This window comes from Balaenoptera borealis (assembly GCF_965194805.1).
Source record: "Balaenoptera borealis genome assembly, chromosome: 8".
NCBI lineage: Eukaryota > Metazoa > Chordata > Mammalia > Artiodactyla > Balaenopteridae > Balaenoptera > Balaenoptera borealis.
This window is the reverse complement of record NC_138865.1, coordinates 84,864,277-84,892,142: the sequence shown is the minus strand read 5'-3', so window position 1 is coordinate 84,892,142 and position 27,866 is coordinate 84,864,277. Positions and strand designations below refer to the sequence as shown.

The 27,866-nt window shown below is 39.4% G+C and overlaps 2 long non-coding RNA genes across 3 annotated transcripts in view; one reads left to right on the top strand and one right to left on the bottom strand.

The window, feature by feature from the left end:
- Positions 1–27,866, top strand: part of LOC309633133 — a 452,881-nt gene that overhangs the window by 120,369 nt on the left and 304,646 nt on the right. The window lies entirely within an intron of this gene.
- Positions 1,789–27,866, bottom strand: part of LOC309633130 — a 249,039-nt gene continuing 222,961 nt past the window's right edge. For both annotated transcript variants that reach the window (XR_014247327.1, XR_014247328.1), the window contains one exon: positions 1,789–27,161. This is a non-coding gene — a long non-coding RNA (uncharacterized lncRNA). The remainder of the gene's footprint in view (positions 27,162–27,866) is intronic.

Below are 27,866 nucleotides of genomic sequence, written 5' to 3'. Positions count from 1 at the left end.
ATACATGTACCCCAATGTTCATTGCAGTGCTGTTTACAATAGCCAAGACATGGAAGCAACCTAAATATCCATTGACAGATGAATGGATAAAGAAGATGTGGCCCATATATACAATGGAATATTACTCAGCCATAAAGAAGAATGAAATAATGCCTCTTGCAGCATCATGGATGCAACTAGAGATTATCATATTAAGTGAAGTAAGTCAGAAAGAGAAAGACAAATTCCATATGATATGACTTACATGTGGAATCTAAAAAAAAATGATATAAATCAACTTATTTACAGAACAGAAACAGAGTCACAGACTTAGAGAACAAACTTATGGTTACCAGGGGGGGAAGAATGAGAGGGAGAGATAGATTGGGAGTTTGGGATTGACATGTACACACTGCTATATTTAAAATAGATAACCAGCAAGGACCTACTATATAGCACAGGGAACTCTGCTCAGTATTCTATAATAACCTAAATGGGAAAAGAATTTGAAAAAGAATAGACACATGTGTATGTATAACTGAATGAAATTAGTGTACACCTGAAACTAACACAACATTGTTAATCAACTATAATATAAAATAAAAAATTTAAGAAGTCTACAAATAATAAATGCTGGAGAGGGTTTGGAGGAAAGGGAACCCTCCTACGCTGTTGGTGGGAATGTAAATTGGTATAGCCACTATGGAGAACAGTATGGAGGTTCCTCAAGAAAGTAAAAACAGAGCTACCATATGATCCTGCAATCCCACTCCTGTCATATATCCAGAAAAACAATAACCTGAAAAGATACAGGCATCCTAATGTTCACTGCAGCACTATTTACAATAGCCGAGACATGTAAACAACCTAAATGTCCATCGACAGATGAATGGATAAAGAAGACATGGTACGTATATACAATAGAATATTACTCAGCCATAAAAAAGAATGAAATAATGCCATTTGCAGCAACATGGATGGACCTAGAGATTATCATACTGAGTGAAGTGAGACAGAGAAAGACAAATATCATATGATATCGCTTATATGTGGAATGTAAAAAAATGAAACAAATGAACTTATTTACAAAACAGAAATAGACCCACAGACATAGAAAAGAAACTTACGGTTATCAAAGCAGGGGAGGAGAGATAAATTAGGAGTCTGGGATTAAAATATACACACTACTATATATATAAAATAGATTACCAATAAGGACCTACTATATAGCACAGGAAACTATAATCAATAACTTTTAATAACCTATAATGGAAGAGAATGTCAAACAAGAATATATATACATATATATATATGTATAACTGAATCACTTTGCTGTACATCTGAAACTAACACAACATTGTATATCAACTATATTTCAATAAAAATTTTTAAAAAGGCTTTCAGTAGAAAGGGGAGCTTATCGTATTCATCTTAGTATTCTCCCAACCTAGCATAGTTCATAGAAATTAGTAGGTTCTCAATAAATATTTATTTTAAAAAAGATTTGGAAATAAAGACTATGAATGCACTCTGCAGGTGTTAGAAAATAAAGAAATACAAAATGGAGTATTTGGAAATCTTCTGTGTGCAAAAAAAATGACTTTATCTTTCTGTCTACCTTTTTTATCTATCTGTATCTGACTATCTGTCTTGTTTTGCATGAATTTATACCCACAAAAGCTCTTTTTTGTTAAGCCAACATATTACTAGTATGAAAGCAGCATAATATATACAAAGAAAAAACACTGTGTTAGAGGATTTTAAGCAAGTGTCTCAGTTTAGGGTTGGTAATTAGGGTGATTAGGGTGGGCTGCTCCTTCTTAATTATTTTCAATGCAATTCTTCTAGCTGAATTTCAGCCACAACAGCTTGGTTTTATTCTGTTGCACTTACTGGGCCAATCAGTGTCTGGTCTTGACACCCTCACTAGCGCCGTTCCTTGGCACTGTTCCTTTGCATGCAATGCTCCGTCCATTTTTGAAAAAATTTCAATACAGTTTTCAGAAAGTGCCCTGCTATTTTCATCTTTGAAAAACTTCACACAGGTCATTTGCTCTCTCTGCCTGGTGCTTCCTTCCCCACCCACATTTTTGCATGACCAACTCTACTCATTTGACAAATATCCCACCTCCTAGGACACTTCTGATTAACCTGTAGGTCCCACTGCATTTTGCTTATCTAGATCTTTGTCTTTTAATTCATTTTGTTGCTTTTTAAGTTGTTTGCTGACATCAAGGAATATATATTCAGTTCTGTATCCACACTGCCTAACACAGAGCCTAATATATAGTTAATGTTCAAAATGGTATTTAATATTATTGTTTTTGTTAGAGACAGAACACACAGCTGAATCTTAATTAATCAAGTTCCCACCATTTTAAAAGCACAGATATAAAACACCTTTACTGCTCCATATGGATGTATAACCATACCTATCTATCACATCAAAATATTTTTATTTTCCCACACTGTCTGATGTTGATAAATTGTTAACAATACAATGGAAATCAATGTAAATTTACTGCATGGGGAAACTGCAAATTATCTTGCAGACCATGCAGGATTTCATAGAGTTGATGAAAGTGATTTTGGAGAACTACTAGATTCCATTCAAAGTCATTGAAAAACATGGCTGTACAAATGAAGAGTAAAGAAGGTAAGTTTGCAAAGATGGCTCTATTGGTACTTCAAACAAGAATAATCAGTATGATAAAGGATTAAGAGAAACCCTTGAAAATGAGTATGTATGTTTATAAAAATTATAGTAATATTGTAAAAGTAAGATATGACGTTACAAACATTCTATCAATATTTCATATCTCTAAACATTTTTCTTTACCTCTTGAGAAAAACTAATTCTAGTTTATAGATACAATTCTCAGCTAAATTTTATTAGAGGTATAAGATAAATACACTTTTTTCTATACTTTTAAGTTTCATTTTCAAAGTGCTGGCCCAGTCAAAACACTTTTTTCACTTTTCACCATGAGATTTTGGTTTCCACTTTAAGTGGATTTCCTCTAAGTGGTCTTCTTTTTTGAGTACTGATTATCCTTATATATGGAGAACCTCTTGTAGTTTCAGGGACAAAACTAGAACTAAAATATAGCAATTGTAGGTAGATGACCAGGAGACTTTTGAGTATGAAAGGGTACACACTTAATAGTCGTATCGGGATGGTAGGTATAACCTAGAATTGCTCTGGGCAAACCAAGGCATACAGCCACTTTTATTTTAGGGAGTTATATGTGTTGAACTATTTACAGAAGACGTATTTTCTGGTAGTATGAGCAATCTCCTACTGTACTGACTTCCCTGCCATTGGAAGTACTCAATCAGATTATCTGTCAGCAATGATAGTGATGACATCTGAGGACCCCCTTCTAATCTCCGAGAGCACTGCTCTTTGAAACATACCCAAAGCTATTACAGGGTTTTGCTTGGCCATAGAGAAACTTTTCATCTAAAAAAAAGGCATTGCATCTTTGTCTCCTGCCTGCCCTGTGAACCTACCTGAGGGATGAAGTTTTTGGTGCTTGATAACCTTGCTGCTGGCTTTTTTCAAGTTTCATTACATTCCTCACCTGAGTTCCCATTCTGCCTTTGGCTGAAGCTTGGATTGCCCTAGCTGTCTATCCCAGGCAGTACCCAGCCTTATGGAACTAGATTCACAAAGGTGAGAATGGAAGGGGGGGGGACTTCATGTCCGAGATTAAAGCTAAAGTTTTAAGTATTATGTTCTTTATAGATGAGGAAGTGGAAGAGTTTACCAATTGGTTAGTGTTTTCAAAATCAGAGGGATGTTTCTTACTCTTTCTATAAAGAGAAAAACTGCATAAAAGTTCTACCATTCTCTTCAAGCATTGGGATTGATTCATATTTGCTAAAATAAATTTTATAACATATTCTACTAGATTTTGACTCAGAATAACAACCTGAAAACATGAGTGTATAATCTAGGACAGGGGTCCCCAACCCCCCGGGCCATGGCCCCGTACTGGTCTGTAGCCTGCTGAGAACTGAGCCGCACAGGAGGAGGTAAGTGGCCGGCGGGCGAGGAGCGAACGAAGCTTCATCTGCTGCTCCCCATCGCTCACATTACCGCCTGAACCATCACTCCATCCGTGGAAAAATTGTCTTTCACAAAACTGGTCCCTGGTGCCTAAAAGGTTAGGGATCGCTGATCTAGGAGACAATCATTTAATATCTCGATCTCTACAAAACCTGGAATGAAGCAAGATTTTTTTTCTTGAGCCCTGGTACTAAGATAGTGGCCCTAACTTCTGCCAATCATATTTTCAACTTACTTAGAAAAGACCTTATCTGTCAATAAAACCAAAAACCCCAGAAGACAACAAGGAAAGAGGTAGAATAATTGGACAATTCCAAATATAGAACTTGAAATAATCCTGTGTGTTCATTACCACTTCTCACCTGTCCTTTCCATTTCACTTGTTGTAGCTTATACCTCTCAGGGTTTTTGCTGCTGTTATCATCTTCCTTCTAATCAGCAAGCAGATCTCCTTGTGTGTAGTCTAGGGCGAGCATCTCTGCTCTGCTTTGTTTTTGAGTTTTTCAATAGTCTTCTGTCCTTGAGAAAGTTTTTAATAATATTTTGTGTACTGATGACTCGCTCTCTGCCTGTACATTGTAAAGTGAAGTAGAGGAGCCCCACCTACCTACATGGAACTTCTTATTGGCTTCCTGATACCCATACTTTAATGAATGGAAAATTAAGAATCACTAGACATTTAAGAAATCCTGAAGCATGGAAGAGGAAAGACAAAAATAAATAAGTAGTTATAAAACAGAAAATTTACAGGTAACAGAATAGAACTTAAAAAAAATATGACTGAAGACCAATATAGACCGATATCTCTTCTGAACTGAGATGCAAATATCCTCAACAACTTATTAGCAAGTTGAATCTAACTATATATAAAAAGAATTATGCACCATGACCAAGTTGGATATATTCCAGGTATGCAAGTCTGATTCAACATTCAAAAATTAATCAATGTAATCTACCATATCAACAAGCTAAATAAGAAAATGCATATGATCATCTCAGTTAAGGCAGAAAAAAAAAATTTAACAAAATTCAAAACATGTTAATGATATAAAAATTTCAGCAAATTAGGAATAGAGGGAAATTACCTCAGCTTGATAAAGAGCATCTACCAAAAAACCTACAATTAATATCATGACGAGAGATAGAATGCTTGCCTTCTAAGATAAAGAATAAGGCAAGGATGTTCTTTCTTACCACTCTTATTCAACATAGTACTGGAAGTTCTAGCTACTGAAATGAAGCAAGAAAATAAAGTAAATGGCATTTAGTTTGGAAAGGAAGAGATAAAATTGTCTCTTTTTGCAGATGACATGATAGTCTATATGTAAAATTTCATAGACTCTATAAAAGAACACCTAGAACTAATAAATAAGTTCAGCAAGGTCACAGTATACAAGATCAACATGTACCAAGATCAATCCTATTTCTATATACTACAATGAACATATAGAAACCTAAATGAAAAGGACAATACAATTTACAATCACTGCAAAGAAATTAAAATATTTAGGTATACATGTAACAAAACACATATAGGATCTGTATGCTGAAAATTACAAAATCCTGGTAAAAGAAATCAGGGAAGACCTAAATAAATGGAGAGACATGCAGTGTTCATGAATTGGAAGACTTGACATAGTAAAGATGTCAATTCTCCTCAAATTAATCTCAGTTTAATGCAATTTATATAAAAATCCCAGCTAGGGTTTCTATATACATAGACAAGCTTGTTCTAAAATTTATATGGAAAGGCACAAGCCCCAGGATAGCTAGAACAACCTTGACAAAGAAGGAAAAAGTGGGCGGAGTCACTCTATCACATATTAAGTCTTGCTATATATAGCTACATAACCAAGAGAGCATGGTATTGACAAAGGGATAGACACATAGATCAATGGAACAGAAAAGAGCACCCGGAAATAGACCCACACAAATATGCCCGATTGATTTTGGCAAAGAACCAAAAGCAATTCACTAAAGGAAGGATGGCCTTTTCAACAAATGGTACTGGAGCAACTGGACATTCATAGACAACAAATTAAACCTCGACTAAAACCTCATATCTTTTACAAAAATTAACTCAAAATTAATCATAGACTTACATGTAAAATGTAAGTCTATAAAACTTTTAGAAAACGAAAACATAGGTAATAATCTTTGGGATCTAGGGATAGGCAGAAATTTCTTACACTTGACAGCAAAAGCATGAAAAAAGGGAGGGAAAAGGAAAACCATAAATTCGACTTCATTAAAACTTAACACCTTTGCTCTGCAATAGCCCATGTAAAGAGGCTGGAAAGGCAAACTACAGACTGGGGGAAATTTTTGGAAACCACATATCCAATAAAGAACTAATATCTAGAATATATAAAGAACTCTCACCCCAAAAAACCCAAAGAACCCAGTGAGAAAATGGGCAAAAGATATGTAGAGACACTTCACTGACATAAATATACAGATAGTAAATAAGTACATGAAAAGATATTCATCATTAGCCATGAAGGAAATGCAAATTAAAAGTACAATGAGATATCACTACACACCTATCAGAGAGGCTAAAATAAGAAAGTAGTGATAACCTAGAATGCTGGTGAAGATACGGAGAAAACCAGATCACTTGTACATTATTGGTGGTAATGTTCAATGGCACAGCTACTTTGCAATAGTGGCAGTAGTTCCTTATGAAACTAAATATGCATCTGCCATATGACCCAGAAATTGCACTCTTGGGTATTTATACATGTTCACACAAAACCTGTACATGAACATTCATAGCAGTTTGACTCAGAATAGCCAAAAACTGGAAACATCGCAGATGTCCTTTAGCTGGTAAGTGGTTAAACTGTGTTACATGCACATCATGGAATACTACTCAAAAATAAAGAAGAACAAAATATCAATACACATAACAACTTGGATGAATTTCCAGGTAATTCATGCTGAGTGAAAAATGCAAATCCCAAAAAGTTACATAATATACTATTTAATTTATATAGCATTTTAAAGTGACAAAATTATTGAAATAGAGAACAGATGAATGGTTGTCAAGTAGAGATGAAGGGAGCTGCGAGGGAGGTGGGAGGTTATAAAAAGGCAACATGAAGGATCCTTGTGGTAATAGAACTGCTTAGTACCTCGACTGTGGTAAAGAATACACAAACCTTCACAAATGATAGAACTAAATACACATACACACATATATGAGTCCAGTCAAAACCGGGGAAATCTGAATAAGATGAGTGTATTGTCAATATCCTGACTGTGATATTATACTGCAGTTTTGCAAATTTGGGGGGGGAGTGGAAACTGGGTAAAGTATGCTTGGGATTTCTGTGTATTTTATAACTGCATATGAATCCCAGTTATCTCAATAAACATTTCAATTAAAAAAAAAAACTTGAAAAAAATGTGATTGGGATTCTCAGAGAGTCAAAATGGGATGTCAGCTATAAAACATGAACAGGTTGCTAAGAAATGAACAATAAGAGAAGACACAATACTCTTGTAAATTGAAACATGATTGCTATAATAACACATTTAACAGAAAAATTGGAAGATTCCAGAATGTAGAGTAAAAAGACAAAGAGAAAGAAAATACTATGGGAATAATAAAAGATGTGGAGGATCAGTCCAGGAGTTCAAGCCTCTAATAGGATATCCAGAGAGAAGGCAGAGAGAATATAGAGGAAAGTATTAAAGAAATAAGAGGACAAAAAGTCCCAAAGCTATGGAGTCCAGTAACCAATAAGCAGCATGAATAGAAAAACCCCAAAACACAAATGAGCAAAAAAACCCCAACCCACAATGAGTCACATTCTGAGCAAAACCAAAGCATTCCAAACATGCAAGAACTCAGGACGTTTACTTCGTATTCACCATATCTAAGAAAATTACTTGAGGATATACTCTAGCACCCAAAGGAAGGAACTTGTTGAAATCATGAATCCAATAAAAGGAAATACTAAGACAGTAGCTAAAGTAGTTGGTATACAAAGCAGCAAGTCCAAATTAGAACATGGGGTTAGTGGGAGCCAAGTAAACTATCTTCAAAAGATAGGGATGTATATCAAGTAAAAGAATGAGAGCCTGCAAAACATTTGGCATGTAATGAAGGGATATATTTCTTTCAACTATAAAAAAAAGAAAGGCAATAAGAAATGACAGGAAAAAAGTCCACCCATGGCCCAAATATAAAACAACCCAAAATATGGCATGGTTTTGATTTACTGTTAGAGGGAAAGAAAGGAGATATTTCACCAGTGACTTTGATACTAGGATCATGGTGATTCAAATGATGGAGGGAGGTGTGATGTTATAGGAAGTGCAGACAATGAATTTAACTCTAGCATGCGCTTTGACTTCACGGTGAGCAATATTTGTATATTTACAAGTGGCTGTAAACTTGTGAAATCAACCTGTAGTCAAAATAAGAGCTGCAGTTAAATGTTTAAAAAAGATTGGGAGGTGGAAGGATGGGGTGAGGGAGTGGGAAGGACACATGCACTAAAAATTCTTATTTTACAATTTTGGGGATTCAGTCCACGTTTTCAAAAATGTACAGAACATGAAATCAGGGGCTACAAATTTCATTTGCAGTTTCAAAAGTAACTATTAGCAGCACTAAAAAATAGTGAGATAACCATTAAAAATTGAGAGAAGGGAAAGAGGGTGTGGAAGATCATATTAAAGAGTACCCTTTTCAATCATATCAGGAAGTTAAATTGATGTAAAGTTTGTACATCAAAAATTAGCCCTAAAAACAAATTAGTCAGACCCATGTCTAATGCTCAAAAAACCTAGAAACAGAAATAAACGTTACTGCCCTTGGAGAGTGCAGTGGGAAGCTGTGAGGTGATAGACTCTTGCTGTATTTTATAAGCCAGTCTCTTCTATTTGATTTCCTACTACGTGCATACATTACATTGATCAAGGGAAAAAAATTTATAACAGATTCACTAGCTGTTGCCTCATGAGAGGCCCTGACCCAGTATCATTCTGCAAAGGGATGTAAAGCAATACAAGGGGTGCACACTCAGGAAACATCTGCCACTGTGGTGGAATGTTGAGAAGGGAACAATAAAAGCCACAAATGAGAATCACAACCCAAACACCACATGTAGGAACACCTGTGTTAATTCTGACAAATTCGGCCGGTCGTGGTTTGACCTCATCCATCACTGAAAAACACCTAACTCAAACAGGGTGAAAACAGCCTTGCATTTGAGAGATTAATTCCATCTTATCAATATAGGTCCACGCGCATATTGACTATATAATGGAGATTAGGTATCGCTGGGGTAATTTCAGGGTGATTGCTTTGACAATCCCAAAGCACTCTACATTTATAACGGCTAGTTATTCTATTTATGTACTATATCAACTCTCATGAGAGACTAGCTTAAATGATTTCTGCTCTGACACATATACATGGTGAATTAGATTTCTAGACCATATTCATCTGTTATTAGTCATCCTTTTAAATACATGCATCTAGGTACATTTGCAGATTCTACCTCTGTCATGATTCCCTTCGTCTCTCACTTCCTGTGAGAAGCTGCGGGAGAATGCAGCCTGTGTGATCTTGGCAGCCTCTCTGATGGCTGTTTAGGGAGTAGGGTCCTCAGAGCTGACTGCAGGCACCTGGGAGCTGAGCGGGTCTCGGTTCTGGGCCAGCTGGGCTCTGGTGTTTAGAGCAACCTCAAGAAGCACAGTAGGTGGAGCTCAGGTGCCACGTTATACACTGACACCCTGCCTTTGGAGGGAGGGACTTGCTGTTGCTTTTAACCAAACAGCGCCTCCATTGACCCTTTCCGTGCAGGGAACTTGTCTCTGAGCTGAAAGGCACACAGATGTGAATAATTATGAGAAGAGAGCAATTCTTGGGGGAAGACTTTTGGCCCATCCTGTCAGAAGAAGATAGGCAAAGGTCCGTTTGGAAGCTGCTATTGGGAGGATTTGGGGGTCATTTGGGGGAAACTACACAATTGAAAACGGGTTTCTGACAGCATTTACCATACCCTCCTCTTTCTTAGGAACAGAAGTTTATACTGTATTTTAATTAATCTGCCAAGTTATAGATCTGCAAGCTTTGTGTCGTTAGGAGTGCTTTTTGTTTTAAGTGCCAGAGTTCTGGAGTCAAATTGCCCAGGCTTAACCTCTGGCTCAACCACTTACGAGCTGTATAGCCTTGTTCAGGTGAGTTAACTTCTCTGTTAAATGGGATAATGAGCATAATAGCCTCCTTAGGGGATTGTTGCAAGTGCATGAGGTAACCTGTGTGCTGGATGCTAGTACACACTCAATAATTAATAGCGCTTATTATTTTTTCCACAAAACTTACACCAGGCACAGAAGGTGTGACAAGAATATCTTGAGATTGCAAGTTGCAACTGGGGACTTGGAAGTGGGAGAATGGTGAGAAAATAACTTTTCATATAAACCCTTGGGGTTTCTTTTCTGGACTTTTCTGTATATGACACTTTCAGTCATCAGCCATCTACATTGCCTCAAGGAGAATTAGAGTGGCAGGAATATAAAGAGGAAACAAAGCAGTTAATGTTCCATCTTGGACTTCCATCTTGGACTTGAAGCCAGCCCCAGAAACCTACTTGCACAGCCAAACTTTTTGTTTGCAGGAGCTGATTTTGTGGAGATAAAAAGAGGCTTTTAAGAACCCAAGCACAATGCCCTAGAGGAGGCAAGGAATCAAGTTTGTGCTGTAACAACAGATTGCAAGAGAAGACCGGGGGCCTCAGACAATGACCTCCCCAGCAAGACTGGACGAGACTAGGGTGACCACATAACTTAATGTCCAAATGGGTCACTGTTGAGAATGAAAAGGGGCATTATTATCCATTATGCTTGCACCAAATGAGCAAGCCAGGACACGACCCAGGCAAATCAGGGAATGTGGCCACCTTAGCCAAGGTGCGCTGGACTGAGAAAGGGGAAGAGGAGCTGGATGAGGGAGGGAAGTGGCACCTGAGCATCATACGGAGGAAAGCAGGATCAGCAGAAAGAGCCCAACATCATCTCTTGCCAGTGCCACAGAGCTGTAAGGAACCAGCTAGGGCCGGCAGCCCATTCGTCAACATGAGAGTACACCCCACTTGTCACCTGCCTGATGAGCCACACGGCCCTCTGCGGAGGGCCTTCTGCCTGTATCTGCCGGCATATTGCCTGTGCATCATCCCACAGAAGTGATGCCCACGCCTCCCATAGACTTTGCTGAGCCACATTCAAACGTCCCTACGTGGACACTCTCTTTTTCAATAGCCCAGGATATTCAGAAGCCTCAAGGAGCAGAGAGAGGCGGATGAGGGAGTCCCCAGCACCAAGAGTTGGGTGAAATTAGATAGTGCTGTAACCCACCTCCTGTTACAACAGATTCTAGCTGAATTTCTTCAGCGATGGCAAACAGCATCTGGGCAGATGAGGGTGGGAGATGAGAAGATACCAGTGTGAAGACCAGGAGGATTGAGATCTACCAGAAAAATCTTAATGCCAGTTTTCCCAGCCCAAAAGAGAAATACAGCCCATTTCCCAGAGGTGAACATAAAACTTGCATGTTGGTTGTTTTATTCTGGTATCAACATTGTAGGAGTCTTAATTGGACCTTAAGGGCATTTCTTTCTTACTAGACCAGTAAGAATATTGATGTTTACAATCACCTACTCTTGTAACTACCAGGAACCTTTTGGAGAACACTTCTTAGGGTGAATTATATATTTATATGTAAAATACCAGCAAACATCCTTATGGCCATAAGTTTTGGATGTTTTCAAGCCAGATTATAGTAAGAATGTATTTAATTCAGCAGATTTGTTTTAATCTAATTATGTAGGTGAATAAAAATTACTGCATGCTGGTGCATCTAATGTAAGTTATCTATTATTCACACCACATTTACTTTTAATATTCATGCAGATTCCCTTTGACATAACCTACTGTGTCACAGTTAATCCAATAAAGATAAAATATAGCTCAGCAAAACACTAGTCGATTCCAGCTTTCTGGTAATTATTAAAGACTATTTCACACTGGTTCCTTCAATCAGTATATTTCCCCTTGGATATGATGGCTCTCCTCTTTGAAGCTTTCAATCCTCCCAGTGGATTCAGAGGAATACTCAAGCCCCTTTTCAGTCTCCGGTCTCAGAGGTAGTTCAAAGAGCACAACAAGGCTTCACAGGTTTATCCTCAAAGGCTGACACTGTCTGTTTGATGTATGGTGACTTAAAAAGTCATCTCTGGCAAAGCATGTGTTTGCTACCAGTCTATCGAATCAGCCATTTATCAACTTATCTGTATTCACCCAGTGCACCTGCTAACAGCTCAAATGAGAACACACAGTGTCTCCTGCTGGACTGACTATTGATTTGATTCCCTCCTCTAATTTTATATTGTTTTGCTGCCCTGTGGATGAAGCAACTCCTTTACTGGATGAAATGAACATGGAACCTATGAACCAATGGCCTTTGGTTGTTGTGTTCAAGAGCCCCGAGGGCAACAGACTCTTCACAGGTTGAGGACAGCTGGCTTGGGAGAGTGGCTTTCCTGTCCCAGCATGCCTTGCTTTTCACTATTATCCACATCTCAGGTATCTCATTGTATGGGCCCTGCTAGGAACTTCAGAGAGATGACTAGGAACTCCCAGCCTCATCATCAGAAGCTGGACATATCCAGTGTCTAACCAGTGCATGCAAATAGAACCCTGGATTGAAGATAGGGATACACCAAATTCCTCTCATTTTAATCACCTCACCTTAACCATCTCCATGCTCCAAGGAAAGTTTCCTTTATTCTTTGTAATCCTAAGCACTTGATTCCAGCTGAGACTTTTTCCCTTCCACTTCTCTGTCATTACTTGTTTTTAATTAAAATGAGGCTACCTCGCTGCATCATGAAAATTATTATTTCTGAATGACTTCCTCAGTTTAATCTCTGATATAGTAATATAATTTGATTAACATTATAGTTAATGCTTCAACTATAGAAAACACTATTTTGATGGATTCTTACAGAAAAGGACAAAGATAAGATCAATATTTTTCTGTGCAATATATATATATATTTTGAATTTCATTTATTTTTTATACAGCAGGTTCTTATTAGTTATCTATTTTATACATATTAGTGTATATATGTCAATCCCAATCTCCCAGTTCATCCCACCACCACCACCCCTACCCCCTGCTTTCTCCCCTTGGTGTCCATAGGTTTGTTCTCTACATCTGTGTCTCTATTATTTTGAGATGGAAATAATTCTGTGATTGAAGAGTTAGTTGTAACATGAGGTAGATCTAAGATTATTATTTGTTCCTGATTCCCTTCCTACTTTTACAACAAATCATTGCCCCCCTTCCCTTTTTTAGTATGCCTTATAGATGGTGCAATCACCGAGATTCTATCCATAATACTCTTTTATTCTTGTTTTGTACACATTCTCTGGATGGTCTGATTCAATCATGGCTCCAATTACCATCTAAATACAGAAAACTCCCCCAAATCTATTTCCAGCTTTGATTTCTCTGCCAAGCACCAGCCCCTATTTCTCTCTGATAAATGTTCCCATTTAGATAGGTTGCAGGCAACTTAACCTCAACATGCGCAATACTCAACCCATTATCCTTATACATAATTTTTCCAGAATTTTTTGTCAGTAGCCTTGCTAGGTATTATGTCCCTTATCAATGAAGTCAACACCCTAGATGTAATTGATCTCCAAGTAGCATCCATTAAATCTTTCTCACATCTACCACTTTCTCTATACAACGATTGTCACAGGCCTGTCTCAGGGCCCTGTCATCTCTAGCTCTGACCACTTCAATAAACTCCAGATTCACCACCCATCTTCTTTATGATTGTTATTATATTTGTTTAAAACAAGATTTAACCATGAAACTCATGGTCTCATCTAACTTCTTTATTAAAGAGCAATAAAAACTCTAATTGCTTGCTTAAGTTGTTTTACTGCCTCCTTTTGCCTTTAGGATAAAGTACAAAATTACCTAGCAATGCATAGCAAACTGACCATAGCCAAGTAATTCATACAGTGAATCCTAGTTCTTTACAGTAAGCATTGGTAGTTTCAGTGGTTAGAGGCAGATGGAGGCCACCCTTACAAACTCCCTACCAGGTAGCACATGCCAATCAAAATCAGTCTCAGATCAAACTCAGTCAGACTCATGATCTTGAAGAACAAAATGCCAAGACTTACACTATCATATCACTTGTAATAAAGCTATAGTCATTAGCAGTGTAAGGATAGAGAACCAGATCGATGGAACAAGTAGTCCAAACATAAACTCACATATACATGGCCACTGACTGATGACAATTTGACACCACAGAGCAGTGGAGAAAGGGCAGTACTATCACTAAATAGTGCTGGGTCATTGGATAGCCACATGGAAGAAAGAATTATTCTTCAGCACTCCCTTATACCATATCCTAAATCAGTTGAGGAAAACTGTACATTTAAATGTGGAACGTAAAACAATGCAGCTTCTAGAAGAGATATTCCAAGTGTGAGAAGGATTTGATGTGTTGTTGCTGGCTCTGAGATTGAGGGGGCCATGTGCAAGGACTAAAGAGTGACCTGGAAGAACTAAAGGAAACTTCCAGTTGACAGCCAGCAAGGAAACAGGGACCTCAGTCCTGCAATTAAAAGGGACAATCTTCTATCAACCACCAGAATGAATAGGAAGCAATTTCTTTCCCAGAGCCTCTGGATAAGATCCCAGGCCAGCCAACACTTTTATTTCAGCCTTATAGGACCTGGAAGAAAGGAACTAGTTGAGCCCACCTGGACTTCTGGCCTACAGAACTGGGAGATAATAAATTTGTATTGTTTTAAGCTGCTAAATTTGTGATAATTTATTATAGCAGCAATAGAAACTAGTATACTCGTTAAGAAGAAAATGGAGAGATAAATTGTAATAAATACTTACAATGGACTGCAATAGAGTAGGGGTCAGTAAACTATGACCCACAGGCCAAATCCGACCTATGCTTGCTTTTGAAAATAAAGCTTAATTGGAATAGAGCCAGGTCTATTCATCTGTGTATCATCTGGGGCTGCTTTCATGCTACAGCAGCAGAGTTGAGTAGTTTTACCAGAGCCCATATGGCAGCCAAAGCTGAAAATATTTACTACCTGGCTCTTTAAAGAAAAAGTTTGTTGACTCTGGTAGAGAGGAATGAGAAACAACTAACTACCTATAATAATGTAGATGAATATCACAAAAATAATGGTGAATAAAGTTAGAAACAAAAGAGTACTTACTGCACGATTTTGTTTATGTAAAGTTTACAGCAGATAAAACTAATCTCTGCTTGTAAGAGTAAGGTTGGTTTGAGAAGGAGGAGGGGGAAAATAGTGATTTAGACACGGGTGTGGGGAGGCTTCTGGGATGCTGGTAATATTCTCTTTCTTGGTCTGGACGGTGGTTAAATGGCTTTGTGAAAAACCCATGAAGCATAACCTACTCACTTATTATGTATGCTAGTTATTGGGTTGGCCAAAAAGTTCGTTCAGGTTTTTCTGTAACATCTTACGGAAAAACCTGAACGAACTTTTTGGCCAGCCCAATACTTCCACAAAAAGGAAATTTAAAATAGTATGACTTTATTCAGACATTTAAAAGAATATATACTTATGAGGTCCTTAGTACCACTGAAATAAAATTCAAATCTTGTATTTAGAATGTCCTCTGGAGTTCATATGAGTACTTCACTGTCTCTAACATCTTTTTTTTTTTTTAATTTATTTAATTTTGGCTGCATTGGGTCTTTGTTGCTGCGCACGGGCTTTCTCTAGTTGTGCCAAGCTGGGGCTACTCTTCGTTGCGGTATGCGGGCTTCTCATGGCAGTGGCTTCTCTTGCTGCAGAGCACGGGCTCTAGGCACGTGGGCTTCAGTAGTTGTGGCACATGGTCTCAGTAGTTGTGGCTCATGGGCTCTAGAGCACAGGCTTGGTAGTTGTGGTGCATGGGCTTAGTTGCTCCGCGGCCTGTGGGATCATCCCGGACCAGGGCTCGAACCCGTGTCCCCTGCACTGGCAGGCGGATTCCTAACCACTGCGCCACCAGGGAAGTCCCTCTAACATCTTGCTACTTGGACCAGTAGCATTGACATTGCCGGAGAGCTGGTTAGAAAGAATCTCAGCCCCACCCTAGACATGCTGAGTCAGAAACTGTATCTTAGTAAGAGCTCAGGTAATTCCTTTCCACATTGAAGTTTGAGAAGTACTGCTCGTAAGGATTTGCTATTTCACTGCTGCTTATCCTTCACCAAACATATATTTCTACATGGACAAAAGTGCAGTTCTTGGCAGCCCACATGCCCCAAACTTCTCGCAGGCACCTGGACAGGACTGCTCTGGAAGCAAACATACCTGCCCATGCTACCTAAGTTCAAGCTCTCTGATCTCCACATACTCAGGCATCAGAAGGCACTAGGGCCCACATTTCCCTAATTTGCATTTGAATAGGCAAATAGAGCCCAGATTTATCTTTTTATAACAATAAAGGGAACAAACATGAGAAGTTTATCCGGAATAAATACGTCAGCCTCTTTCTCTATCTCCTTACAATTCAGACCTCAGGGGGAATATAAACATATCCGTGGATTATGTTTATAATCTCAAAGGGTCAGTTTTTCATCTTCAGAGAGTTTCATCTTCAGAGAGTCAAATAGAATGAGAAAAGTTGTCTCTGGGAGAGTAAGATCTCGTTCATGTAGGAAATAAAACAATATTTTCTTCTGTAGAAAACTAAAGAAAGGTTATAAATCATAAAACTAGATGTGGGAAACATAATAATGTATGGTTCCATTAGAAGAGAAGAATGGAAAAATGACCCTTGCTGGCTAACAGTTCTTGTGTTAATGATTCACAGAATGAAAGTTAGAAAAGTTGTATTAGAAATTTCTAGCCAAAAGAAAAAGAAAAAAAAGGTTTCCCCTGGTGGCGCAGTGGTTAAGAATCCACCTGCCAATGCAGGGGACACAGGTTCAAGCCCTGGTCCGGGAAGATCCCACATGCCACAGAGCAACTAAGCCCGTGCGCCACAGCTACCGAGCCTGCGCTCTACAGCCCGCGAACCACAACTACTGAAGCCCACGCACCTAGAGCTCATGCTCTGCAACGAGAAGCCACCGCCATGAGAAGCCTGCACACCGCAACGAAGAGTAGCCCCCTCTCGCCGCAACTAGAGAAAGCCCGCCCACAGCAACAAAGACCCAATGCAGCCAAAAAAGTAATAAAAAAAATTTCCAGATAATTGTCCTATGATCTGAGTGCTCCTGATATTTCTTTCTTACACATAATACGGCTTTAAAATGGCCGTTATGGTGACTATAATGCCATTTTTTGCTCCTCCCAATTCTGAAATGTGTTACTGGAAAAATCAAATCACCCAATGGTGCAAAATTTGAAAGCACGGGGGGTGAGGGAAGAGAGGCTTTGAAGAAAAGTAACTAACCCTGCTCTACCAAATAATGTAACTACTATGTCATGAAACCAATAACGCCACTGTGGCAGGGACGAGAAAGCAACCAGATGTGGGACCTCAGTCTCTGCGGAAGAATAGCCAAAATAAGTAGTTTTCTGTTAAATTTTAAATTTTTGTATTTTGAGGTATAAAGCCCTCAACTTTGCCAAACCTTTAGTAAAGACATTGAATAAGGGGGTGAATGAGTGAGGGAGGGAGAGAGTGCAGGTGTGCATATTCTGAAAATCAGTTGAAAGGAGCTAATTTCCGTATTAGGGTCAAGATGCTGAGAAAAATGTTTGGGACATATTGGGAACTGAACTACACTGAGTCCAGGCATGGAGCTTCTTGTACCTGCCAGAGCCTGAGGGGACTTAAGACTGAACGTCTCCTGGTATTTACTGCAGTCTTACGTGGGACAACAGAGTTGCCTTTGGAATCAGGGTTTGAGCCAAACACCTAGAAACTAGGAAGCAGAGTGACTCCAGCTGATGTGCGCTCTCTCAGCTGAAGAAGCAAGCATGAAAGCATGAAAGTTGCTGCTCAACATAGGATATTGGTCATATTGCAGGGTATGAAATTATCTGGGAGCGGCTGGGTTTTCTTGTGTGTATATAAATAATAGGCAATTTTGCTTTTATATTCTCTCACGTTCAAGAAGAGAATATTGAATATATTTAGGGTCTATATTGGAATGTACTTCATTTGCCAATTTTTAAAATCATTATTTTTAAAGAGAAAAGGAAAATATTAAAAATGGTTTATCATTTATGTTATATTGCTTGTTATATACTTTAAAGTACTCAACACAACGCTAGTATAATATAAATGTATGTGCTCACTTTTCTACCCAAGGGGCAGTTGTTATAAATAGGAATCCACACTTCATGGGTGGTTATCTAACATTAAATAACAAAGGCCACACTTCAGAGGTAACTATTAAAGGCATGTTTTTTATCCTTATCGCTTATCCACACCGGTAGTTTTGCTAACCAGCATAGTGAATATTTGACATAGATTCTTACTGGAGAAACTGGCAACTGGATATTAGAAATGGGCTCTCATTGGTGAAATGAATGGTGTTTAAGATATGTGGACTGGCTAAGATATTGAGGAGCACCTGAAAGGACAAAAGTTAGGACTTCTTTAAATTTACTGGGCGGGTTGCATGAACTACTTAGTGTCAGCTTGCTAATGGATGTTTGTTTACAAAGTCCTGGGCCACTTTGCTGAGGTATGTTTTTTAAATACTTGTCTGTGTATATGGCAGCATTTCGTGTGAGATTCAGTTTGAGAATGAAGAGGAGGAACTGTCCTTCACCTACCTTCAGCATTTTAGCAGCTACCATTTTTCAAAAGCGAATAACTAAGAGTTGTTCGTGACCAACTTGCTAAAGTCAGTTTTCAAGAATTTGTTAAAACTTTATTTATATGCGTGTTTCATTTGTATAAGTGTTCTTTCACCAGTCTGTTGATATCTATGGGGAATAAAAAATGTTCAGACATTGGAGCTGGGGGCCATGAGTGACATTCGCTTTTGGCAATTCCCTGGGTGACAATAGCTATCATTTCCCAATTTGGTTTCCTGATGCACTTCTGCCTACTTAGGCCTATCCCATTAGTCTCCATCTGTGGGGATATGAAGATTAACCTTGCTCAGTGTTATGCTGGAGATTTGAATTGGAGATCAATTTCCTTTAGGGAAGAGACTATCAATCAATGTCAACCTTTTATTTATTCAACACCCACTGTATGCACAGTATTGTTCTAAGTCCTTGGAGAATTATCAAGATTGCATATGTATTGTGGACCATGATCTCCAGAACTCTTGATCTACAGGGGCACAGAAGATAAAAAGGTGTTATTTAATTTCATTATCTAAAAATAACCTTCAGTGACAGCTATCTATAGATTCACTGCTGAGGGCTCTAATTTGTGGTAGATTCCAAGTCTTTTAAAAGTCTCTTTTTTCCTTTAATTCCTTTATTCCTCTATCCTTTCTTTTCTCTCTCTCCCTCCATCTCTTCCTTTCTGCCTTCATTTCTCCCCTTTCATTCTCCCTTTCACCTCCCTCACTTCTTTCTCTTCCGCTCCCCCCTTTCCTTCTTTCTTCTCTTCCTCCCTTTTCCCCTCTCTCCCTTCCTTTCTTGCTTCTTCCCTTTGCCTGAATAGTTTATTTGAGCATTTCCCCCAAGATAGTAAAGAATCTACTGCTTTGTTCTCCTGTCTTCACAGCATGAGGTTTAAATGGCTTTATTTAAAAACAAGTGTTCTCTCCTCTCTCAGAATGTGCCTGTTGTGGGATGCTGGCTTTTGAGCACTTCCTCTGTAAGGCCATGCTGAGGGCAACTGGCCCTCTGCTTTCACTGAGTGTTGGTAAATTTCCTAATAGCCCGGATGAACCTGAACCCTCCTGCTCCTGAAAGCTCCTTGCCCTCATCTTGCTACTTGAGGAGCCAGGCATCTTGGGGTTTGAATCTTGGTTCAGCCACATTCTGACTCTGGCACTGGGCGAGATGTCTAAATTTTCTCAACCCCAATTTCTTCACCCACAAAGTAGGAGACACAATGTTTACAAAACAGTACAGAGATAATTCTCTTCAACTTTGGTTACTGTCATCACTTTTGCTTTATTTTCACTCTAATTCTTGGTTTCTGATCTTACTGGACCCTGAATCCTCTACTCCACTGCATTGGGATGACTTGCCTGTGTCCATTCACCAGGTATCAGACCCAGATGTTTCTCCTAACCTCAGTATCCCTGTCTCTATCAGCGTACCAGGTCCTCCGTGCCCACACACAGGCTGAAATGATCACAGAGACTCCTGGTTCTTTCCCTAATCTATACCTGCATACTGGGAGCCATGTATGCCAACAGGATCCATTTTAATTGGGAAGACCAATAATTCTTCCTTTACTTTCCTCAATAGTTATAAATTTATGTAACCCCCTTCCCAGGATATATTTAAGCTCCAGATTGATACCCAACTACATGAGAAGATTTAGAAATCCTAGTCATCCAAGTGCTTAAGAATTTAGGACCTAGGGTCAGAAAGACTGGTTTCCAATCCTAGCTTTGCTGTTTAGTAGCCGTGTGAATTTGGGGAAGTGTTTTAACAGAGTTTTAGGCCTTAGTTCCAGCCCTGCATATTTATCTAAAGACAGCTGTTTCATGTAGGGGAAGAAGCATGGTCTGGGGCAGCAGAGACATAGTTTCAAATCTTGCACCTAATATTTATGGAATGAATCTCTCTTTCTGCTTCTGTTTTTCATGTATAAAATGGGATAATGATGCCCAGTAAACAACTGTGCTTGCCTGCCACTGGGTAAGGGGCATTCCTGTTATAGACCAAGGAGAACTGGAGAGAGGAGCACAGATCTGTTCAAGGTTGCATTGCAGACGCCAGTCTGAGTGTTCTCAACTTGGTTATTATTGTTTTAAAAAAAGGGAGAAGGATATTCCTGGACTAATACTACTGCGGCTTGTCACCTGGGGCCCAAAAGAACTAGCAGAATTGCAAATTTTCAGTCTCTCTGAAGATGATGCCTACTAGTGTATCGTAAGGAAGCCCCTGAGCAAAGAAGGTAAGAAACCCAGGACCAAAGTGCTCACGATTCAGTGTCCTGTTACTCCACGTTTCCTGCGACACAAACATCAGTGTATCGCTCTGAAGAAACTGCATACTAAGCAAACTAAGGACGAGCCTGCAGAATATGATACACTTTTGGCCAAGGGAATGAAAGAGGCCAAAGGAAAATGCCAGGAACAGACTGCCAAGAGACAGAGGCTGTACCTGCTGCGGGCTTCTACCTCTGAGTCCTGTAAAAACATGATTTCCTAAGAGTAACAAATTAACAAGATCAGACATTACAAAAGATTAAATGAAATACAAATCTATGAATATATTTCACCACAAAACGATTTTGAAAATGTTATTTCTAGCTCCCGGAAGGGTACCCTCACATAAGGGTCCTAGTCAGGGTTCAAATGGGTCAAAGAAAGAAAGAAAGAGGGATTCTTTCTTCAACCTGCTTTCCATGGTGCTTCTGGCTTTCCTGGGTCTCTCTCACTTTTCTCTGTTCTCGTGCTTCCTCTTAGGTATTGCTCCTGGGACCCTCTTCCTTCTCTCTTTTCTGGGTCAGCTGCCCAGCCCAAACCAACACACAGCAATAACAACATCATTCACCCCTAAATCTCACTTCTTGCTACAGGGTGCACTCTCCTGTCTGTGATTTTACTTCCGAGTTCCGATGTCTCTTCTCCGAGGGTCTCCTCTGTGAGAGACACACTGTGATGAAACGTGGGGTAGCAGAGTATGCCTGAAAGCCCACTCATCGCTGCAGCTCATCCAGAAGACAAGCTGCTTTCAACAGTAGGGAAGCTGGTTGAAGATGATTCTTTTGACAACGCTGCTGATGGATTGAGGAAGCCGTGTGGGAAGGGAAGAGCCCTGAAAAGATCTCTCCCTGTGCTTCTCTTCAGGATGAGCTCCTAACCATCCCCAGAAGAAGTTAGCTCAAGCACTCCATCACTTTCAAACCTTAAGAGAACATGGAAACCTGGAGCATTTGTGACCAGAAGGCATTCCCTTCTGATTGTGAATAAAGAGGGTGAAGAATAGGGCTTCCCTGGTGGCGCAGTGGTTGAGAATCTGCCTGCCAATGCAGGGGACACGGGTTCGAGCCCTGGTCTGGGAAGATCCCACATGCCGCGGAGCAACTAGGCCCGTGAGCCACAATTACTGAGCCTGCGCGTCTGGAGCCTGTGCTCCGCAACAAGAGAGGCCGCGATAGTGAGAGGCCCGCGCACCGCAACTAGAGAAAGCCCTCGCACAGAAACGAAGACCCAACACAGCCATAAATAAATAAATAAATAAATAAAAATTAAAAAAAAAAAAAAAGAGAGTGAAGAATAGATTCGTATGTGCAGGGCAAAAGTTCTGGTTAGAAATTGTCCCCAAACACTGACAAACACAGAGATTATATGAAGAGCAGTATTGGGAATGAGTTCGTATTGGGAGTTATCCTTTCTAAATTTAGAATCTCAGAATGTTGTAGCTGGATATTCTAGAGTGAGGGGTCTAAACTCAAATACCAGTAGGAGACAAGCACATATTCTTAACGAGAGAAGTTGCCTGCTGGGGACCGTGGCGTCAGGAGAGGGCTGACATCTAAAGGGGCAGATGCAACTCTGCTTCTGGTGATTGTTGCTTTGATGTTCACTGTAGTCAGATTCTCCAATTTGTTAGGAGTAACTGGATTTTAACATAAAATCCTTTTAAATATGTGCAGCTAATTAAACAAACAAGTGGATGCTGTGTTGTAACTGCCAATCGAGTTAACGGACTCCTAATTTTTAAAGAAGCTGAGGCTCAGCAATGAGAAGTGACTGCTTCACAGAAAGCTGTCAGAGACAAGTATTCTAGATATGATTGATGGTAAGACCCTAGTCTAAAGTTCATTTATTAAGACCAATTCCATGGCCACTCGAATGCTAAAAATACACTGATGGAACCTAGTGTGGTAGATCAAAAAATTAATCTAATTCTTCACTTCCCTTTAAATAGAATGGTACATTCATGCCGTTACCATGGCTTTGCGGTGGGTAGAGTATATATACCCCCCCGTGACTTTGAGCTTGACCTTGTGGACTGCTTTGACCAATGGGATGTTAGTGGATGTGACTCAAGCAGAGGTTTAAAATGTGTTTTCATATGTCTTTCTTCTGTGCCCGTACATTACATTTCTTGTATTTCGTAGTGTATCCAAATGTCCCCTTAAATAGATGCCAGTCAGACTGGATTAGGGCCACCCTAACAGCCTCATTTTAACTTCTGTAAAGGCCCTCTCTCCAATACAGTCACATTTTGGGGTACTGGGGGTAAAGGCTTCAACACATGAATTTTGGGGGACATGATTTAACCTATAACACACAGGTTACCACTTGACTAGAGTGGCCATTTCTTGTTCAAACCCAGACACACCGAGAGTGCTAAAATGCCAACCCACATCAGATTCTGGGACAACCTGCAGAAACTAATACTGGATATATGGCCATGCCATCCTGGTGGTGGGGGGAGTGGGATATTTAGCCTTCCTCACTCTGGATCAGGGTCTGCTCCAACAGTTCTGACGGCTGTAACAAAAGCTTGTTTCAGCTCTCAGGCTGAACTAAGAAATGCCTCGGCTGACTGACATGAAAAGAGATTTAATTAACCTCTTTGAACACCATCCCCCAGAACTGGCCATGTCTGCTTTCTCACTTCTGCCTGCTGATCCCCTATCACCTGTCCTTAAAAATCTGTGATGCACATGTACCTGGTTCCTTGGGCAGCCTTTGTTTTGATGCTGCACAAACCCCGAAGTCAGACTCAGTAGCCACCACTGAAGATGATGCCCAGCGCAGCCCACTTGCCCACATTGTTAGATGTGTGGAAACAACAAGACTGTTTCTGCCTTTTCTCAGCAGCAGTGGTTCTCAACCTGGGCTGCACTTCAGAGTCACATGCGAAGCTTTTAAAAGCCCCGATGCTGTCAGCACTCCTGACCAATTCAATCAGAAGCACTGGAGGTAAAACCCAGGCAGCGGTAGTTGTTATATAGCTCTGCTGGTTACTCCATCGTGCATCCCCTTTGACAATTAGCTCTCTAGATCCTGGCTGCTAAAGTGTGGTCAGTGGATCAAGAGCTTTACCGTCCCTTGGGATCCTGTTAGAAAAGCAGAATCTCGAGCCTCACCCCAGACCTGTGGAATCGGAATCTGCATTTTAGTGATTCCTAGATACGTTAATGTCTGAGGAGCGCTGAGCTATATCATCTGTTCTCACCTTTGGCTGTACACTAGAAATGCATGGGAAGCTTTTAAAATGCTGGTGATCTGGCTTCACAGAAACCTGATTCGGTTACACCCACAGGAGTGAGGACCAGCAACCAGGATTTTTTTAGATCTTAGATCTTAGCAGATGATTCAAATTGAGCCACTGCTTTAGGCTCTAACATTTATCTGTTTGAAACAAAATTTTCTAAACACTCGAATGCCGAAAGCTTAATAGGTCTGTGAGCCGTACTGTCTCCCAATGCCACAGTGCCAGCCTGGAGTGATGCGTCATCAGAGGAGTTGTAGAGTAATTGCAATCTGGACTTCTCTGCTCCATTGGTGCTAGCTCATTTGTAGAATCACTATGGCTGTTGGGACCTCGAGGGCCTAGAAGTGAATTCTAACAGAGGGTCAGAATAAGTGCCCAGATATTTCATTAGGAACTTCAGGAAAAGTCCTGCCAGAAAGAGATCCAGACCTGCTTCTGTCCTGCAGTTTGCCTGGGATGGGTTGGACCAAGCTACATTTGTGGGCAGACATCCCAAGCTGTGAAGGCCTCAGGCAACTGGAAATGACTTAGGGATCACTAAGTGTCACTTTCTTTGTTGCTGTTGAATTTTTGTAGCCACACTCTATATATAAACAACAAAAATGTTATTACTATATTAAATACATAACAATAAATATATCATGGGTTGATTGTGTCCCCCCCCAAAAGATGTGTTGAAGTCCTAAGCCTCTGTATCTCACTATGTGACCTTATTTGGAAGCAGGGTCTTTACCAAGGTAATCAAGTTAAAATGAGGTCATTAAGATGGGTCCGAATCCAACATGACCAGTGTCCTTAAAGAAGGGGAAATTTGGACACAGAGACAGATGTGCACAGAGGGAAGACCATGTAAAGAAACACAGGGAGAAAGACAGCCATGTGACTATAGTGATCTATCTATAAATCAAGAAACACCAAGGATTACTGGAAAATACTAGAAGCTGGAGGACACAAGGGAGGATTCTCCCCTAGAACCACCAGAGAGAGTTTGGCTCTGTGGACCGTTTGATTTCAGATTTCTAGCCTCTAGGACTGTGAGACTACAGATTGCTGTTGTTTTCAGTCACTTTGGTTTTGGTACTTTTTTATAGCAGCCCTAGGAAACTAATACAACAAGTAAGGCTAAAAATGAATTAAGATGAAATTTTCCAAAATTACACTAAAGAACGAAAAAACTGGATAAGGAGATTCTAAAACTGAATAGCTCTTTTGAAAGATTCTTTTTACTGATAAATATAAGTATACAGATGCTTAAAATAAAAAGCTGAAGAGTACTTTGCTTAAAGATGTCATATTTTCCAGCATTCAATGAATGGAACTTAACTTAGAGCCATTTGTGGAAATGTGTTTTCCCTTTCGAAATCATTAAAATATACATTGTTGCTCTTTATGTTAGTTTTATGATGCATGCCGGAATTCCAAATAAAATATTGTTTAGATGCTTATGCACTAAGGATTGTTGCTTTGCAATGAGACACAAGACTGGGTGGAAGAATATCTTTTTATATCAAGGCAGTGAATCCTTAGTCAATGGTCAAAATGTACTTTACAGTAGGATTTTATTACGATATCAAAATATTTTGATAGGCAAAAGACTATGAATACAGAAAGACCTCTGTGTTCTACAAATCCTAACATCAAGCACATTTGCCAAGAGGTCAGATATTGCCTTTTAAAACATGCTCATATCTTTTGTTTTATTCTTTGCTTCTGTGTCACTACACCTGGAAGTGTTAAATCCAAGGGACCTGGAAACCTTTCCATATTTCTCCTCCCGATAGCCCCAGATGAAAGTACACATGCTAACTTGGCTGAGCTTTTTCATCAGTTCCTGAAGTTTCTACAAAAGCAGGTTGCTGACCAGGAAACTGGGTCAGGCAATTGTTCTGCAATAAAGATGATCTTTTGAAGTGTCTCAGCAGCTGCCTACCTTGAACAGGAGTCCCGTGGACCATGCTCTTCACAAATTGAGCCTCAGGCCTCAGATATTATTTCTCTGCTTTAATAACAATGAAAAAAAACTTTGCCCTTTTGTTCTCCACCTTCCTTTGGGCTTTCTGATTGGTGAACCTATTCACTTAAACAGAGTTTTTAAAGTTGCTTTAAAAAATACAACCACTTCCTGAAATATATTTGTAAAGGAAAGCTATCTCTTGAAACTCCATGAAGCTAGTACATAAGAAATACTACCATGTTGCCATAGGACAACCACCATTGACTTGGGCAGAATCTCTAAGAGGCAGTTTGATTTCGACTTGAACGGGATTTGATCTTTCAGAGTCAGAGGTATTTTCCAGGCCTTGGGATTTCCTACGCACCCACAACAGAGGCATTTTCTCCCTTAATTCCTCAGCAAAGAAAGAAATAAGTTGTGGTTTTTCTTTTGATATCAACTGACCACATTAGCATATTCAGAGTGAAATATGTATAACTCATTGGATCAGATACCGTTTAACAGGGACATGAATTATGAATCAATGAAAGAAGCTGTCACCAGCTATGCTACCTTGATATTAATAGCATGAACAATCAATGTTGGAAGCATTTGGGGCACATGTGCCATTAAACCCATGTTGTCTTTCAAGAATGAGATAGAGACAGAGGAGGGAGAGAGGGGAGCAGCGTGTGAGAGTGGGCTAGAGAGATCAAGGGATAATATTATTTATGAGGATTTCTTTTAACGTCCAGTGGAATTCAGATAACTCACCTGTTAGAGTCCCAAGCTGATGAAGTTTCACTCGGATCATGCAACCTGAGAAAAGAGATATCATCACTAGATTAACCTTTGTTGTCTAAACAAGGGCCAGCAGCCTATGGCCACTGCTTCTTTTTGTATGGTCTGAGAGCAAAAAATGTTTTTACATTTTTAAATAGTTGAAAAAAATCAAACAAAGAATATTATTTTGTGACATGAAAATTACATAACACTCAAATTTCAGTGTTCATAAAAAAAATTTTATTAGAACACAGCCACAGCCATTCCTTTATGTAATGTCTATAGATTCTTTCCTACTATAATGGCAGAGTTGAGTTATTGTGACAGAGACCATGTGGCCTTTAAAGCCTAAAATATTTACTATTTACCCCTTTGCAGAAAAAAGCTCACTGACTCCCTGTATATTCAAATACATGCATTTATATGTGCCCATATATGTGTATATATAAATGTAAATCATCTATCTACCTACCTATCTACCTATCTACCTACTTATCTAATCTACGTAGCTAATATTTTCCTTCCATGCCTAAGTAAATCTTTCCTGTAGCTTTTATTTCTTCTAATCAAAGTAATATTAGCCCTGAAGCATAGTAACTATACATCTCTATCCTCTTATTCCATTTTTGTAGTTAAAAACAAAACTGCTTCAATGCACAAGGCAATGTCTTATTCTACTGAGTGCACACCTTGATAAAACTCAACACGCTTGATATTTACTCTGGCTGGCAGGGAAGTATA